We start from the raw sequence: 17,935 nt of genomic DNA on the forward strand, positions 1-17,935 counted from the left end.
CAAATTTTTACGAGACAAAGCAGAATGGTGGATGCCAGGGGCTGGGGGAGGGGGTAATGGGGACAGAGTTTCCATCTGGGAAGAGGAGAAAGTTCTGGAGTCGGATGGTGGTGATGGCAGCACAGCAATGTGAATGAACCACTGAACTGCCACCTAATCATAGTTCAAATGATGCCTCATGCATATTTCACCGCACCAAACAAGAGAATATTTAAGATCTCCAGGTGATCTGAATGTGGCACAGCTAGGGGTCAACAGGTGGGACCTCCATGCTACAGACTCGAGGACCACAACACACAGAGGAAAAGGTAACCCACTCCAGGTCACAGCCGGCCCTGTAGGAACCAGGACTCTGGCTCAGGGTCACCCCCTGGTCCTGAGCTCTGGTCCTTGAAGGGACTGAGCCGCACACACAGGAACAATCCTGGACTCGCCCTTGGCATTCTAGAAAGGCTCTCTGGTCTTCACGTGGCCCTAACCCCAGCGGGGGCTGTTTCTCCAGGACACCTGAGTGCAGTGGAAAAACAGTCTGCAAGGGTGGGCCAGGTGCGGGGTGGGCCTGGCGAAGTGCATTTCCTCATGGACTAGAACAGACGCCCCTCTTTCAGAATTCTAAAACTCAACACAGCCAGACCGCCCCTCCCGTCCTCCTGGGTTCCCTGCTCTGAGGCTGACCCGAGGCTGTGTGGACAGGAGGCACCTCCCTCATTCCCATAGGAGGCTGAACTGGGGCAGGAACACCCAGTTCAGCGGTTTTAAAGTTAAGATTCTGAACAGGCTGTAGAAAGAGGGAGAGGGGAAAACATTCTCTGGTGCAGGCAGAAGCTGCGGGTGTCTTCTCTAAGGAGGAGGGAGATGGGGGAGAGGAGGACAAGGGGAGGGATGAGAGGTGACAGAAGGGACAATAAGGAGAGTCACCTCGGGCATGTTATGCTCTGGCTGTGATGAGGACAGGCCAGTTTTTCAGGGTTCCTTAATCAAATCCCAGGCACCGTCCCCTCGGAGAGTCCCGTGCAGGCGGGGGTGGGCTGAGAGCTATGGGATTTTCTCCTGCCTGTGCATGTGTCAAGACGCTCTGGGGGGAGGGCTGTGCCCGGAGGCACGTTTCCTAAGAGAGGGAAACTTGCCTGGGTCATGAGGTGACACGTGGCCCCAGAGAAGTTATGTCCACAACAAACCCCTGCCATCTGTGAATGCAACGTCCCAAGTTTGGGATCTTGAGATGGGGAGATCACGTTGGATTATCTGGTGGGTCCTGAATCCAGTGACAAGTGTCCCCAGAAAGGATACAAAGGACAGACAGAGGAGGCACAGGCCATGTGACCACACAGGCAGACACTGCAGTGAGGCGGCCACAAGCCAAGTCAAGTGCTAGGGTCTGAATGTTTGTATCTTCAAAAAATTCACTGTTGAAACCTAATCCCCAGTGTGGGCGTGTTAGGACATGGGGCCTCAGGGAGGTGATTAGGTCATGAGGGTGCAGCCCTCACGAATGGGATCAGGCCCGAGGGAGCTCCCTCGCCCCTTCCCATGTGAGACACGGCGAGAAGGCACCCTCTGTGACGCCGGAAGCGAGCCTTCACCAATCTACCTTGACGGTGGACTTCCTGTCTTCCAGATCCCTGAGAAATGAATTTCTGTTGCTTATAAGCCACCCAGTTTAGAGGGTATTTTGTTATAGCAGCCTGAACAGGCCTAGACACCAAGGAATCCCTGGAGCCACCCAAACCTACAAGAGGTAAGACTTGGAAGGAACCCCCGAGGGTGCATGGCCCTGCAGAACTGGAGAGAGAAGTGTGTACTGTTTCACGAGAGCCCTGGGACACTGACCCCACCGGAAACACCATGGCAGGGAAATTCCAGGCTTCCTTGTCCGCTCTGGCCTTTGCCTCCACAGTGGCCCAGCCCCAGCTGCTACCAAATGCCATCACCAGTGCCCCGGGGAGGGGCTGCACAGTCTCCCGCTCTGATCGCAGCTCTGCAAGGACATTGGCAGGTCCCAGCCCCATGCTCAGCATGCCAGCACTTACTCCCTCACCAGTCTCTGCTCACTCTACGACCTATGGGCCAGCTGCCTCCCCCGCCAGCCTGCACACTCCTGGGAGCTCAGAGGCTTAAGCAAGCCGTGTTTTTGCTCGCAGACGTGTGTATCATCACAAACGGAGAGTCAGGCAGATCTACACTTGAATTTCTTTTCTGCTCCTTATGAGCTGTGTGGCCTTAGGCAAACTACATCACCTCTCTGAACCTTAGTTTCCTCATCTGCAAAATGGGGATAATAGGAGCATTTGCGTCCTGGAGCTGTTGGAAGAATTAAATGTCACATTTCAGGCTTGATAAACGACACCTATTGAGTTCAGTAGGACACTGACTAAAGACAGTTAATGTCTTTAAAAAAATAAAGGTGACTAGCTGGGTGCAGTGGCTCACAACTGTAACCACACCACTTTGGGTGGCTGAGGCAAGCAGATCACCTGAGGTCAGCAGTTTGAGACCAGCCTGGCCAACATGATGAAACCCCATCTCTACTAAAAATGCAAAAAAAATTAGCTGGGCATGGTGGCACGCACCTGTAATCGCAGCTACTTGGGAGGCTGAGGCAGGAGAATTGCTTGAACCCAGGAGGCAGAGGTTGCAGTGGGCCAAGATTGTGCCATTGCACTCCAGCCTGGGCGACAAGAGTGAAACTCCGTCTCACAAAAAAAAAAAAAAAAAAAAAAAAAAGGTGACCAGAAACCCCCTAAATGTCCATCAAAAGAGAAGTGTTTACACCGTGGTCCCCACAGTGCAACAACACACACAGAGCAGTTAAAAAGAAGGACGAAGGGTTACAAGATCTGCCATGGATTCCATCGGCACGACACGCTGTTAAGTACAGAAGTAAATACATGTATAAATCTATGCTGACGTGCACATATATATGATCTAATTCATGGGGCTTCAGGGGGATGGAGGGTGGGGACCAAGTCCGGCTGGTGACAGCTGTCTTCTGTGGAGAACGAAGTGGCTTGGGGGAGGACCAACGGGTAAGGCTCAGCTTTATCTGCAATGCTTCATATTATCGCAGGAAGCCACTCATGTGCTGTACATTCAATCGAAGAGAAATAAAGGAAAAAACTCTTCAAAGATTTCAGAAATTGGGATCATGGCAGTGGTATTGTATCCTTCCCCAGATTTCTTAAATTGGTCTGAATCCCATATTCTTTTTTTTTTTTTTTTGAGACAAAGTTTCATTCTGTCACCCAGGCTGGAATGCAGTGGCACAATCTCGGCTCACTGCAACCTCCGCCCCGGGGTTCAAGCGATTCTCATGCCTCAGCCTCCCTAGTAGCTGGGATTATAGGCGCCTGCCACTACACCCAGCTAATTTGTATTATTAGTAGAGATGGGGCTTCACCACATTGACCAGGCTGGTCTTGAACTCCTGACCTCAGGCGAGCCACCTGCCTCAGCCTCCCAAAGTGCTGGGATTACAGGCATGAGCCACCACGCCTGGCCAGAATCCGATATTCTTTTTTTTTTTTTTCTGAGACAGAGTCTCGCGCCCAGGCTGGAGTGCAGTGGCTGGATCTCAGCTCACTGCAAGCTCCGCCTCCTGGGTTTAGGCCATTCTCCTGCCTCAGCCTCCCGAGTAGCTGGGACTACAGGCGCCCGCCAAATCACCCTGCTAGTTTTTTGTATTTTTTAGTAGAGACGGGGTTTCACCGTGTTAGCCAGGATGGTCTCGATCTCCTGACCTCGTGATCCGCCCGTCTCGGCCTCCCAAAGTGCTGGGATTACAGGCTTGAGCCACCGCGCCCGGCCCAGAATCCGATATTCTTAAAGAGAACTGGAAGGCATCTGAGATCTTACTACTTTTGACTTTTCAGTGGTCTAGTAGATGGATAATCCGATTTTTGAAATGCATGTTCTTTGAAAAATTCAGAATAATACAGAGGACAAGAATTAAAGCATGGAGAGCTCATGGCCCGCACACGTGTATCATGGTGCACGCGTGTGCACGCACACACACCCACAACCCAGTTAAACACACACACTCACTCACACACACACACACCCAGCCCAATGTAAAACTGCACGTAAGTTTCAGCTGCATCATACATACTGGCTTTCTTATTTTTAACCTCACCTCTGCCCTCCCTTCCGCCACCCCCTGAATCCACGCTAACTTCATGCTCACCACGTGAGCTTCGAAAATTTGAGACCATGTTATATATCGGGGTCCAGAAACCATTTTCCTAAGAGCCAGATAATAATAGTCTAGGCTGTGCGGGTCATGCCATCTCTGTTGCCGCCAGTGTAATGCCACAGCAGGAATGGGCAGAGCTGTGTCCCCCTCCCCCAAATGGGCAGAGCTGTCCCTGCCACCCCGAAAACCCCTTATTTATAAAAACAGGCGCTGGGCCAGACCATTTGCAGACCCTTGACGTCTATCATTTCATCTCTTTCTCCATGGTCACGTTTAATCAAATACAAATATGTATTGTATATTTGTCTGGCAACAGACTTTCAACGGCAAAAACTGCAATTACTTTTGCACCAACCCAATACAGACAGGTTTTGTGGGGTCCTCATTTCATTTTACACAACTGGCATTGCACAATACTTATGTCTGCATCTGGCTTTTCCCTCCTAACACCTGGTGGGTGTTACTCCAGATCAATTTGTATCGATTTTCCCAGTCTGTGTGCTTTTCCCCACTTCAAGGGTCACTAAGCAGAGGTAGGATATACCTTCAAAAAAGTAAAATGAAGCCAACCAAATCCTTCCCCCGACTCTGCTCTGTGTGCCGATCCTTCTCAGGGTCTTTCTGACAGAGCCACCAGCTTGGCCTCCTGAACCTTAGTAACTGGCCCTCCCCTCTTGACCAAGGCCACCCAGAGTGAAAGAGGAATTTGCACCCAACATTAAAGACTAGAGGGTGGGGGTGGGGAATATCTCTTATTAATCATTAATATAAGGTGGCATTTTCAGGGCATTGCAGAAAACAACCCTGATTAATTGCAACCCACCAAATAAATAAAAATTGCAACTACCGTACCAGAGCCTGCTCTTCCTCTGTGGTGTGGGAGGCGGGCAGCCCCAGGCGAGTTTCCTAGCCCTTCTGAAATACAGTGAGGGACACCACAGGCTCTGTTTCCTTTGGGCCTGATAAAGGGAACTCTCTTTATCCCAAATAAGGATTTCCCTTGCCAGGCCTCAAGACAGTAGCATCTCCACAGGGGCCTCTGTTGTTTATTTTACTAAGAACTTTATCTAGTGCTTGCAGCACTTCAAAGGACAACTGATCTGTTCATGGCTTTGTTTGGAAGCCTCCATCCTTCCCGGCTGCCTCCTCTGGGTGGGAGTCACCGGCGCCTACTACAAAGGGCCTTAATTTATGAGAATCCTGGAGAAGGATCCTGTTCTTTAATAAATTAATGTTCAGTAAGTCTCTAATGTGAGTTTCAAGCCAGGTAATGCTGTCATGATTGAATATAGGAGAGGGCGCACTTCTGCCTTCCCTGGGGAGGCGGCTCCTCAGACACTTGTGCAGAGGACTCTGCTCACCCAGAGAAGCCCAACGTCCTAGGAGTGTGAGTTCGATGGTGTTCACAACAGTGAATTCTAAGTGACCTGCACAAACGGAGGGGATTCTGGCAGAGTAACCCAAAAGCTATGGACACGTTTAGTCAACCATGCTTGATCTCAGGCTGTGAGAAACCCAGTAAGAAGGTGAAATGGTTACAGAAGGAGGCTTCAGACTCTGGGTCTGAATTCCGGCTTGGATGCACGAGAAAGTTAATCTGAGAGTTAGACTCATGTCCATACAACGGAGATATAAAACCCAGGGACACTGTGCAGCCTAAAGAAAATAATGAAGATAAAGCAGACAGAAAACAGTAGGCACTCAATAGAGGTTTATTGTTCTTTCCCCTTTCTTCACACTACTGCAGTGGTTCTCAAACGCTGGAGTGCCTCACAGTCCCCCGGAGGATATGTTAAAATAATTTGCTGCTCTCATCCTGCCACCTCAGAGTTTGTGAAACTGAAGACTGACATTTCTAGAGAGTTCCCAGGTGATGCAGATACTGCCGGTCTTGGGACTTCACTCTGAAAACCACTGAGCTACTGGTTCAAAATCCCCAGGTCTGCAGTGGCCAGGATGCCTAGGATGATAAGGACCCTCTTGGATGGAAGACTGGTTGCAGACTTAAAGTCTCAAAAGTCAACAGACATGATGAATGGTCTGCCTGAGTCTGTTTCTGCCCCCAGCTGGTGTCAGGCTGGCCCCTGATCTCTGGGGTGTGCTTTCTAAGGTCCCTGTACTCCTGGACAGAGGTCAGGTTCAGCCCAGTCTTCCAAATGGAATGGTCCAAGCATGTGCCAGCTCCCGCTGGAAACAAACCACCCTGGCCTTCTGCCGCCACGTGCCAGCAGGCTCCATTAGGAGTGACCTCAGTTTCTCCGAAAGGAGGTCTCTGTCCCTCTCAAGGGTTTCTGCAAAATAGTCTGTTGGTTCTGAGAGTGCAGCAGGGTGTTCCGGGGAGCAGAATGTGGGCAACAGCCCCCAGGGCCCTAGTTGTTCTGGCATCATCTCGCGGTCAATTAGCCTCTCTCCCAAACACCTTCCCTTCCAGACTTAGCTGGCTGTCCCGCTGGGTATTTTCTGATCATCCCTCGGTGGAGCAAAGGCCTAATTCCTCTGTGGGGACAAGCACTGCTCTTTTTAGAATCTCTGTTTGGCCTCGTCTCTGAGCCAACAGGCCAGCAGGTGGGAGCCCTGGAGGCCGACAAAAGAACGGCAGGCCACCTCCCTCTTCCAGGGTGGACACCGTGTCCCACAAGTGCAGATTAGCATCCCAGCTCAGACGCCTCCACTGCCCACCACTGGTGGTGAAAGAGACCCATTGCAGATGCCCGTGGAACAAAAGATCTTGCTCATCAAGACGCTACCTCCCGTTTATGTTTTAAAAACTTGTCTTTAAAGGGCGAGAAAAAGAAAAACATAACATTCTGCCTTAAAGGGCAAAAAACAAGTTCACCCACAAACCGTTTACATGAAAAACTTCCTTGTATGGCTCGATGACTCATCAGCCTCATCAAAGCCTGCGCTGGATGACACACGAACGCTCGGGTCCCCCCTTCCTTGCCCAGAAGAAACGATGACAACCCACAAACGCCACTTCTTCCTTGGTAGTTTGAGAAGCCGCTGTAATGCGTCATTTCTGAGGCTCAGGAAAGACCTTTACACAGAAGGTGGGGGTGGGGGGGTCTTGAACGTCCCAAAGCCCAAGGCTGGCCCTTATGTAGAGCTGAGGAAGCCCTGGCCAGGGACAGGAGAGTGCAAGGGAAGGCTGGGTGACCCAGGCACATGGTGCAAACCTGGCCCCTCCACTTCCCAGCTCTGCAGCCAGGGGCAGCTCACTCCACCCTGGTCCCTGGGGTGTGCTTCTGGGCTTCCGGGTTGGGGGGCAGCGAAGCCTGGGCAGCAAACCACGTTGTACTGCCTCTGGCCTGTGGATAGTAGATGCTCAATAAACCTCTCCTTCCCGTCAGAAACTCAGTCTCCCTATGTGGATGACAGCATTTTCCTAAAGGATCTAAAGTTCCATCTATCTTAAACTCTGCCTGAAGGGAAGACTATGAAACTGGAAAAGAAAATGGCATGGATTTGTGTGCTACTGCAGGACACTGCTGCACCATATATTGAGGAGTATGGAATGGAACAGCGTGGATGATAAAATCTGTGTGGTGTTTACAAAGGAATATTCACAAGCACTTTCTGAGAAGCCCCGTGCAGCCGCGAACAGTGACTGCCTAGGGGAAAACGGACTTGAAGGAGTGGAGGCCAACTTTTCATTTTATACCTTTTTATACTTTTTAGGACTACCACCTATGCACGTGCATTTTATTTTTCTTAAATGTTCGCAGAGGATGTCTGGCAGGACAAGGAGCTGGCTGGTAAGGGGCGCGAGGAGATTTTCTGGGTGATGGAGACATAGGTGGTGGTTACTCAGGTGAATACAACAGTCAGAACTCCCTCACACTCAACAGTCAGGGCATTACATTTTGTTACATGTAGATAATAGCTTGATTTTTTAAAATTTAAAAGAGGTTAAGAGAGATTTATGGATAGTGGGACTTTTCTTAGTTCTCTTTGTCCTTTTTGGTATTCTAAAAAACTTAATAAATGCCAGTTTTTAAATGTCCTGGGTCTTAGGGCTCTTGCACACTGCTGGTGCAAGTATACACTGGTGCCACCACTTTGCAAAACTGCAGGGCAGCGTCAATGAATGACAATTCAGCCCCCAAGCATATACTCAACAGGACCGTGGACACACACTCACCAAAAGATGTACACTAGAGCGTTTACAATGGCCCATTCGTAACAGCCCTAAACTGGAAAGACTTATCCATAGAATGAACAAGCTAACAGAGTCTAAGCACACAACAGAACACCACCCAGCAAAGTGAATCGACAAATTGTTGCTGCATACAACACATCTCAAAAGAGTTCAGAGTGTCTGAGTCCATTTCGATGAAGCTCGAGTATATGCAAAGCTCATCTACGCTGCTAGAAGTCAGGAGAGCAGTGGCTGCCCACGGTGGGGAGGAGGGGCCGAGATGAATGGCAACTCTTTTTGATATGCACACTTTTCTAGATGTATTTTATCCTTCAATGAGAAGTTTATTTCAAAAACGTCCTGTGTCTCTTCCAAAGACAGCTCCAGCTGGGCAAAGTGGCAGCTCTGTGGGCTCCAGCGGAAGAGGACAAAAGACCTATCGTCCTGTCCCCTGGGTTCAATTCCCAGCCCTGCCTGTCTCTAGCTGTGTGATCCTGGACAGGCCTCTCTGCTTACTCAGCTCCTCCTTCAAGACAGGCCTAACCAAATTTTGAGATTTCACAAGATAACACATAGAAAAGCCCCCAGCAGAGCTCCTGACCCTAGTAGGTGCCTAATAATTGTTTTTCTCTCCCTCTGCTGTAATGAAAGCCCTCAAGAGCACGGGCTCTCCTTCCCAAGGCTCTTGGCCTTCGGCCACTTGTTAGTTTCAATCCCTGAAGCAGCCCTGGTTACTAGTTATGGGGTCCCTGATGAGCCACTGTGGGGCTTGGACTGTGGCTGGGAGACGCTGGTGACTGTGGCCCTCACAGGGGACCGGCAGCCTGGCCCGAAAAGGTTTCCCCATTCGGATTGAACACGTGCACAAAGAGGCTGCTGGGCTGGACTCGATTACCCTCCATAGGGGCCTTGAAGGCCTTTGCTTGCTCACCAGCCGCACCTCCCGCTGAGGGCCCCTCCTGCAGTCTTGGAGTGGGCTGGGCCCCCTGCCTCTGGGGAATGCCCCTCCTTTCACAGTTCCCCACTGAATCCCTTTGATCCCCTCTTAAGAGGTCACAAAGCCCTCTTTGACTGAGTGCCAGAAATTAATCTGGATAGAATTCCTGCCTTTTCAACCTGGATGAAGCAGGCAGGTGGCTGGGCCTGGAAGAGGACTGAGGCTGACTCCCGCCCATCCTTGCCCCCTCCCCTGTTCTGCTTCCTTCTCGGAGGGTAGGACCCTCCAAGAATGGACCCACGGTGCCTGCCTGGAAGCTCCACAGAAGCGTCCATAAGAAAGTCCTACGGAGGCACAGTCAGAGCCAGTGGCACTGACCCGGCCTCCAGTAGCACTGACCCGGCCTCCAGTAGCACTTGCCCCACAGGCCTGGGCGGTCACTCACGCAGGACGGAGGACACTTTCACTGCCTCTGTCAACTGGGTGGCCTGGCAGGGGCTATGTTGAGAGGAGCTCTGCCTCAGGGCAAAGCATGTGGTGGCTGATGGGTGATGCCCACCCTGGGCTCACGAGTTGGTGGCCTGAGTGCCACACATGTGCCTCCGTCTTCTGCAGCCCTGTCTCCTAGCACCCTCCGGCACCAAGAGCCTGTTTCCCTCTGTGTCCTTGTTCATCAGAGAAGAAGAATGAATGTTCTGAGTGGGTACCACATGGCGGGTGCTATTCTAAATACTGAACAGCTATGAACCCATTTACTCCCCATAAGAACCCAGTGAGCTTGGTTTCATTGGATTCAAGAGGCCCAGAGACGAAAGTGACTAGTCCAGTGACACACAGCCAGTAGGAGGTGGATCAGGGCTGGAACCTGGGCAGTCTGGCCCTCAAGCACTGTAGAAAGTATTATTTTGGGAGCAAAGAGGTAATAGGTGGTGAAAGCCACCCAAAAATACCCTCCTCTCTGGCCCAGTAACCACTTCTAGAAATCTGCCCTAAACAAGTAATTCAAATAAAGTGAAAGCTGAGATACGCGACGGTCACGGCTGCATTATCTATAATTGAGGAAAGCTGGGAACGACCCAAATGGCGACCACAGAGGAGCCCTTTCGTAAATGGCACCAGCCTCTTCGTGGACGATTATGCAGCCATTAGGAAGCCTCCCCTGGGAGCTGTGGCATGGCACTGGGATGTCTGAGCTGCCATGACTTGGCGAGGCTCACAGGACTGTCTGTGTGCCTCGCCACAGCTGCCAAAATGGCCGCGTGAAGATGGATGCAGCCTCGGAGAAGAACTGCAAGGTCAGAACTGGCAGGAGCTGGGGGCACTGACCTTGATGTGATCGTAAAAAGGTAGAAAAGGAGACAGAGAGGGAGGAAGGCGACCAAGACGGGGTTAGATGGGCAACACGGAGGTGGGGTGGGGTTCAAGGGCAACGTCTTCCCTCAAGACCAAGGGATGAGCTGGGCTAGAGGGGACAGGCCCAGCCAGGAGCCACCTATAAGAGTGATGGTGTGGAGCGAGGGAGTCAGGTGCAAGGTCAGATCTGGGCTTCCAAACCTTAAGTTTAAAGTTAGGGGACACAGCGGCCAGTGTGTTTGGGGAAGATGTGGAAGCAGGTCAGTCCTGAGTTTGACACCAGGCCTGGGAGACGTGGTCTGACAGTGGCTGTGCTGATGTCGCGTAAGACAGGATGAGGCAATCAGCTCTTCTCCACGAGAAACAGGGGTTTGCCCAGTCAGAGGTCAATTCACATTATCCTTTTTTTTTTTTTTTTTTTTTTGAGCACAGTTTCACTCTGTCACCCAGGCTGGAGTCTGATGGCACCATCTCGGCTCACTGCAACCTCTGCCTCCCAGGTCCAAGCGATTCTCATGCTTCAGTCTCCCGAGTAGCTGGGACTACAGGCCTGAGCTACCACGCCCAGCTAATTTTTGTATTTTTAGTAGAGACGGGGTTTCACCATGTTGGCCAGGCTGGTCTCGAACTCCTGACCTCAAGTGCTCTGCCTGCCTCAGCCTCCCAAAGTGCTGGGATTATAGGTGTGAGCCACTGCACCTGGCCAATTCACATAATCCTAATGGTGATGGGAGAGTTAGGGAAAAATGGAAAGCTCTCATGCAAGCCTCAGGCGCCAGAAACACCCAGGCTCTACCCAGATGTGCCATGAGAACAGGTGGGAGCTAGGGTGCTGCTCCCAAGTGCACATCAGGTGTAAGAAGTGTCTGGTAAGCGTGTGTCTGTGTATATGCGTGCAGGTGCAGTTGGGAGCCACACTCCCGGTGGCTGAAGTCCCAGGTTCTGGACTCACTCAGACTTCTGTTCAAATCCCAGGTGAGCCATTGAATAGCTGTGTGACCCTGAGTGAGTGATTTAACCTCAGCCTCAGTTTCCACATCTGTACAATGGGAGAACAGGAGAAACAGGTACCTCCTCAGGGCTGTGAGGATTCGCCAAGCTGAGTAAGTGAGGCACTGGCACATGCCTGGCACAGGAGTAACTGTCCATCATGGCTTGGGGACCAGCTGCAGCCTTGTGCTGAGGCCTTGGGGTGCAACTGGGGGCTTGGCTTGGGCTGGATGCAGACTTGGGGGATGTGAGCTTGGGAAGGGATTTGCAGCCTGGTGGAGAGAGCGCCTGGGGCCACATCTCTAGGACACTAGGAGTGGCTCTTCTTCAGGGAGGCTGCCATGACCAGGAGGTGACTCAGGGGAGGTGGGCTCCGGGAGGAAGGTCAGAGCCAGGCGTGACAGCCCCCACTGGTGGCCTGGTCTGGAGCCTCAGGCTTTCCGCTTTCCTAGGGATTCCCCCGTCTAGCATGGCCCTCGGTGAGGGGCCAGGGGAGGCATCAGCTCAAGGGTCCTGTGTCATTCTGACCTGGTCCCCCGGGGCTTTCCCCTGCATGGGGATGTGGGTGGTGGATCCCGCCCCGCTGAGGGCGCAGCAGGTGGGGAGGAGACGACCCAGGCCCTGCCCTCGGCTTCCGGCCAGGTGGGCTTCACCTCTCTGAGCCCCAGGCACTTTGCCTTGGTGCTAGGGACTTTGAGGGTGGCGGTCCCCCAGGGCCAGCTCCCAACACAGAACATGGAACAGACTCATTCCCGAGGCGCCGCAGCCACTCATGAGGTGGAAGCGAGATCGTGACCCTCGCTGGGAGGCATCTGGCTTTGGCACCGTCCTTTATCCTCATCCTTTATCCCCTTGGACTCTCAGTCCCCTCCGCTATGAGATGGGGGAGGGATGTGGACCCCGCAGAACTGTTTCTGGGCTCAAAGGAGCACAGGGGCACATAGTGCTGGACACAGGGGATGCTCCACGGCCAGGCCCAGGCAGAGACAATCCTGAGGGCGGGCTTCCCACCCACCCCAGCCCTCACAGGCCATGAGTCAGCCAGGACCACCAGCAGGGGCTGGAAGGGGCTGCCGGGGAGAGGGACTGAGCCAGCTGCTCCCACCATGTTGGACCCACTCGGAGACACACTGATGATGGCGCATGAGAGGCTCCCACGCGTGGGCTCCTACCAGGATCCCTTCTGCCTGCTGCACAAACAACAGAGCCTTCGATCCTCACACGGCCCAGTAACGAGACGCCAGGATCATCCCCATTCCACAGAGGAGAAAACTGAGGCCCAAATAAACACACTCCAAACCCGCACACTCATAGTCTCCCCACAGGCCACACACAAACTCACACACACATAAAACAGTACCCCACATGCCACGTACACACTCATAAAATAGTCACCTCCTATGCCACACACACACAGACATTCATAAAACAGTCACCCCATATGCCACACACACCACACACACACTCACAGTCACCCCCACACACCACACACACACACACACAAACACACACACACATAAAATAGTCACCCCACAGGCCACACACACATACATTCATAAAATAGTCACCCCACAGGCCACACACACACACACACATTCATAAAATAGTCACCCCACAGGCCACACACACCACACAGTCACCCCCACACACCACACACACACACACATTCATAAAATAGTCTCCCATATGGCACACACACACCACACACACACTCACAGTCACCCCCACACACCACACACACACATAAAATAGTCACCCCATAGGCCACACACACACACATTCATAAAATAGTCACCCCACACACCACACACACAGTCACCCCCACACACCACACACACACACACAAACACACTCATAGTTACCCCCCACGCCACACATACACACACACACTCATAAGATAGTCACCCCACACCCCACACACACTCATAAAATAGTCACCTCACACGTCACACACACACACACACACACTCATAACATAGTCACCTCACATGCCACACACACACACGCATAGTCACCCCACACGCCACACGCACTCATAAAATAGTGACCATACATGCCACATACACACATAGTCACCTCACATGCCACACACACACACCAGTCACCTCACCACACACACTCATAAAACAGTCACTCCACACCACACACAGTCACAGTCACTCTTGCTCTCACACACTCTCACGCATTCACTCTTATACTCACACACACACATTCTCACCTGCACACACACCCACTCTCACACTCACACAACCCACATTCGCTTCCACCCTTCTCCACAGGGGAGGGACAGAGGCCTGGGCTTGGACAGGGTGACTGAGGGGCTGTGGCCCCCCTAGGGGGCTGGGAAATCTGCCCAGCGAGAAGAAGACAACGAGGCCTGGGCAGGTGGCCAGAAAGGATCCAAACCTGGGCTGGGATTTTCCCAGAGCCAAGGGCACTCCTCTGGCCCTGGCAGCCCTGGGACAGGAACATAGGCCAGCTTCTTGTGACACACAGTCTGCTCCTTGAACCCCAGCTCTGGGGCTTGGCCCCTGGGGCTGTTCTGAGTGACCTCGCTTCCCCCAGGGAAAAACCATTTTGGTTTCCAGGACTTGTGGGCCTCGGCCTGAGGAACCCCTCTCAGGAAGCGAGAAGGTGGAGAGGTACCAGGAGCCCAGCTCCCACAGCAGGTGCATCCTGGCTTCTCAGGGCTCCTCTAGGAGCCTGCTGTGTGTCTCCTCACAGCCCGGTAGCCTGGACCTGTCACCTGGGCCTGTTCACATGGACAGACTTGTCCCTCACAGCTGTGCATACCTGGGTCTCTCACCTGGAAACCCTGGACACAGAAACAGGCCAATCTTCTCATTGCTTTGTAAACACACACGGTCTCCTCACAGCCTGAACACGCTCTTGGCCTCGCCCCACAAACTGGGCCTTCACGGCCTCGCATACACAGGACTGTTCCCTCATAGCCTCGTGTGCAGACAGGCCTGTTGCCACAGGGCTTGGCCTCCGAGGGCCAGGGCGGGAGCCAGGAGCTGCATCTGAGTCAGAAATGAAGCCTCATTAACCCAGAATAACTGTTTAATGCTTCCACACCCCTGGGAATTAGCCTCAAGGGCTGAACCACCCAAACCAAACAGGGCTGGCCTCCCCAGGGGCCCTCAGGACTGCAGGCTCTAGCGAATGCTGGGAGGCAGAGCAGCCACGGGCCGGGAGACCCTGGCCCTCCTCCTGCAGGCTCCAGGCCTCCTCAGATCTCCCAGACCAACACGGCGGAGGCCAGGCCGGGAAGGCTGGGAGGAAGAGCAGAGCTGCTCGGAGAAAGAGGCAAGGATGTTCAGGGTCTAATCCCACTTGCCTTCTTGGCGGCCTTGGAACCTTGTGCGAATGACTTATACTCTCTACACTCAGATTTCCCCATCTGCAAATGTCAATAAGAACAGAACCTATTCAGTGAGAGGAAGTAATTCACAAAACGCAGCATCCAATGCTGAGTAAACTCCTCCAACATGGGAACTACGACTGCGTGTGAACAGCTCAAAGTTCCGAGCTGAGGCCACAAAAACAACACTGTTACTCAGATGGAAGAGCGTGAACAAGATGACCTGGGTATTTTACCCACACTCTGCCTTCACAAAACAACTTGAAGTCGATTCTACAGCAGCAGCTGTCAACCCTGTTTTCATGATTGTCCGCATAAAGAGCCCTAGTGTCTCCCCTATCTGTCCTCCCTTTGAAAGAAATACTCAAGAATAAGATTTCATTGAATAGGGTCAGCTTTGGAGGGCCACAGACTATTGTAATCATTAAGATTTGTTTAAATCTCAAAGAACCAATTTTGGTCCCGTTAGGGGTGACGTGGCCCCTGCTGGGAATGTCCTAGAGATGCAAGTCCAACTTGATAAAAACTAAGCAATGGGAACACAGTATTTAGAAGGTTGCATTCTTTTTCTTTTCTTTTTTTTTTTTTTTTTTTTTTTGAGACAGAGTCTTGCACTTTCCCCCAGGCTAGAGGTGGCATTCTTTACATACAGAAGAATGTGTTCTGACTGTGTGTGCACTGCAGCCACAGGAGACAAATGTATATTGGTGTAGGAGAGAAAGTGACAAAAACACTTAGAAAGTTAAAAAATTCAAGCTGAGGTGGTGGAATTTCTAAAGGTCCTCAATTTTGATGTTCCACTGATTTTTTTTTTTTTTCAGTTAAAGATAGAGAAAAGAAGAGAAAAGAAACAAGGAAGGAAAAGAAAAAGAAAAACCTCACATAGGTGGTTGTAAATAAAGAGGGGAGAGAGTGGCCGTATCAGCAGAAGCAGAGGGGTCAAGTCCTGGGAGGGCTGCAGAGTCCCAGTCTCAGAGAAAGGCACTGTTTGATCAAGGAGGAGGTAGGACAGCCGCACAGATCTGGATTGAAATCTGCTGGGTAACTACGGGCAAATCACTTGATCTCTCTGAGCCTTGGTTCTTTTACTTGCTTAACGACAATGAACCAGAAACAACCTAGCCAGTCCTGGCATCTCATAGGTACTCACTAACTGTATCTGAATTAGGTGAACACTTTCTGGAATCTGTCCACAGAACCAGGATTCAAATTCAGGTTTCCCAGCTCATTTTGCTAGCTGGCGGTACCTCCAAAACACCTTACGTTCCTTTGCCATTTTAAAAGGAAGGAGAGCATGCCTTCTCAAATACCACCAAAACTGGGTACAAAGAGCCACCGGAATTGAAATCAAGTTGCCAACACTGAAATATCACTGCCACCTGGTGGCATACCTAAATTATTGGGGGGCAATAGTCCATGTCAGCATCTTAAGCATGCGCTGTAGCCACAGCCAAAGCTTGCACCCTGAGAACGAAGACCCATTGATCACGGGGCAAGTGGGCCGGCACGCAGCCAGGCATCTGCCAGTTCCTTGACATCCTGATTTAGGTTTTCTGAAATTTTTAAAAACTGGTTGATTAAATTTAGCAACCATAAATAAACCGGATGCCACCATAATTGAATGTAAATATCCAGGTCTTCATGAGAGCTGCTAGAAACAGTGATTCCAGCTCTGGACTTGCTCAATCAACTGTGTGAATCCCACATGCAATCCTTAACATTTTTGGGGTGGGGCATGGGGGTCTCACTCTATCACTCAGGTTGGAGTGCAATGGAGCAATCTCAGCTCACTACAACCTCCATCTCCTGGGCTCAAGTGATCCTCCCACCTCAGCCTCCTAAGTAGCTGGGACCACAAGGGTGCACCACTACACCCGGCTAATTGTTTGTATTTTTGGTAGAGATGGGGTTTTGCCATGTTGCCCAGGCTGGTCTTGAACTCCTGAGTTTGGCTATCCGCCCGCCTTGGCCTCCCAAAGTGTTAGGATTACACGCATGAGCCACCACACCTGGCCAATCCTTGACATTTGAATGTTTCAAGCCCGAGCTTTTAAAGTATCTTTCTAGCCAAAGCCTCCTGAAGCCCATTTCTATGCCCATCACCTTGGTTGCCCCTTGCAGCTATGCAATACTCACAGATTTCACAAATGCTGCCTTCCAGGTGCACATGTAAGTACTGTTGAAAATGCGGACCAGGGAAAGGCAGAAAAGAGAGCCTTGTGGAATACTGCACCTGACAGCCCTCATTGATACTCATCTTGGCCTCATTTTAAATAAGGCATTTTTTTCCCAACCTGTCAGGTAGGCAGTATGTCTCCAAGTATATTCTGCCCTGTCCTGAGCTAAGAGAAGATGCAAGGCTGTCACTTACTGAGGCCCCACAAGTAAAACACCATGGGGAAAGGAAGAGGTGGTACCCCCGTGACCACCACTGCTCAGTCCTCCCTCTCAACTGCTCTGGCATCTGACTCCCAGATGGTCCCCAGTAGGTGCTGACGAATGCCCTGCCTGTCCTGAGACACATTCGTACCTGGGCATGTAGAGAGAACCAGGTATCAGAGATGTTCTCCCAGTGGAAATGGAGCTCTCAGCAGTATCTGCTGATCACACAAGCCGGTGAGCACCACCTTACGTGCTTGGCTGACATCTGTGCCTTCCCGCTCTACTACATTCAGAAATCTCCAGTACATACAGGTACTGGAAAGGTAGAGCTGAGCCATGCCTCAGGCCCTTCCTAATGATGGGAGCTTGGACTCCAGTCTGAGCCTCACCTTTCGCATATGGAAAATGGTAACAATGATAATCATCAACCTTATGCGGCTGTGGTGAGGGTGAAATGGACATGATGAGTCTAGCAGAGCTCCTGGCACACAGCAGGAGCTCAAAACACGCTAGTCCTGGCACACAGTAGGAGCTCAGTAAACACTAGTTCTCTTCCCTTTTGCAGTCCTAACTTGGAGACTC

The 17,935-nt window shown here is 51.6% G+C and overlaps 1 protein-coding gene across 3 annotated transcripts in view; it reads right to left on the reverse strand.

Moving 5' to 3' along the window:
- The window catches only part of CMIP (c-Maf inducing protein), a 271,489-nt gene that overhangs the window by 72,967 nt on the left and 180,587 nt on the right, over positions 1-17,935 (reverse strand). The window contains exon 1 of one of the 3 annotated variants that reach the window (XM_030924359.1): positions 5,042-5,141. The exons of the other annotated variants lie outside the window; for them this stretch is intronic. The gene's annotated coding sequence lies outside the window, so the exon portion shown is untranslated. Of the gene's footprint in view, positions 1-5,041; positions 5,142-17,935 lie in introns of those variants that run through there. 3 annotated transcript variants of the gene reach the window in all.

This window comes from Rhinopithecus roxellana, chromosome 20 (assembly GCF_007565055.1).
Source record: "Rhinopithecus roxellana isolate Shanxi Qingling chromosome 20, ASM756505v1, whole genome shotgun sequence".
Taxonomy (NCBI): Eukaryota; Metazoa; Chordata; class Mammalia; order Primates; family Cercopithecidae; genus Rhinopithecus; species Rhinopithecus roxellana.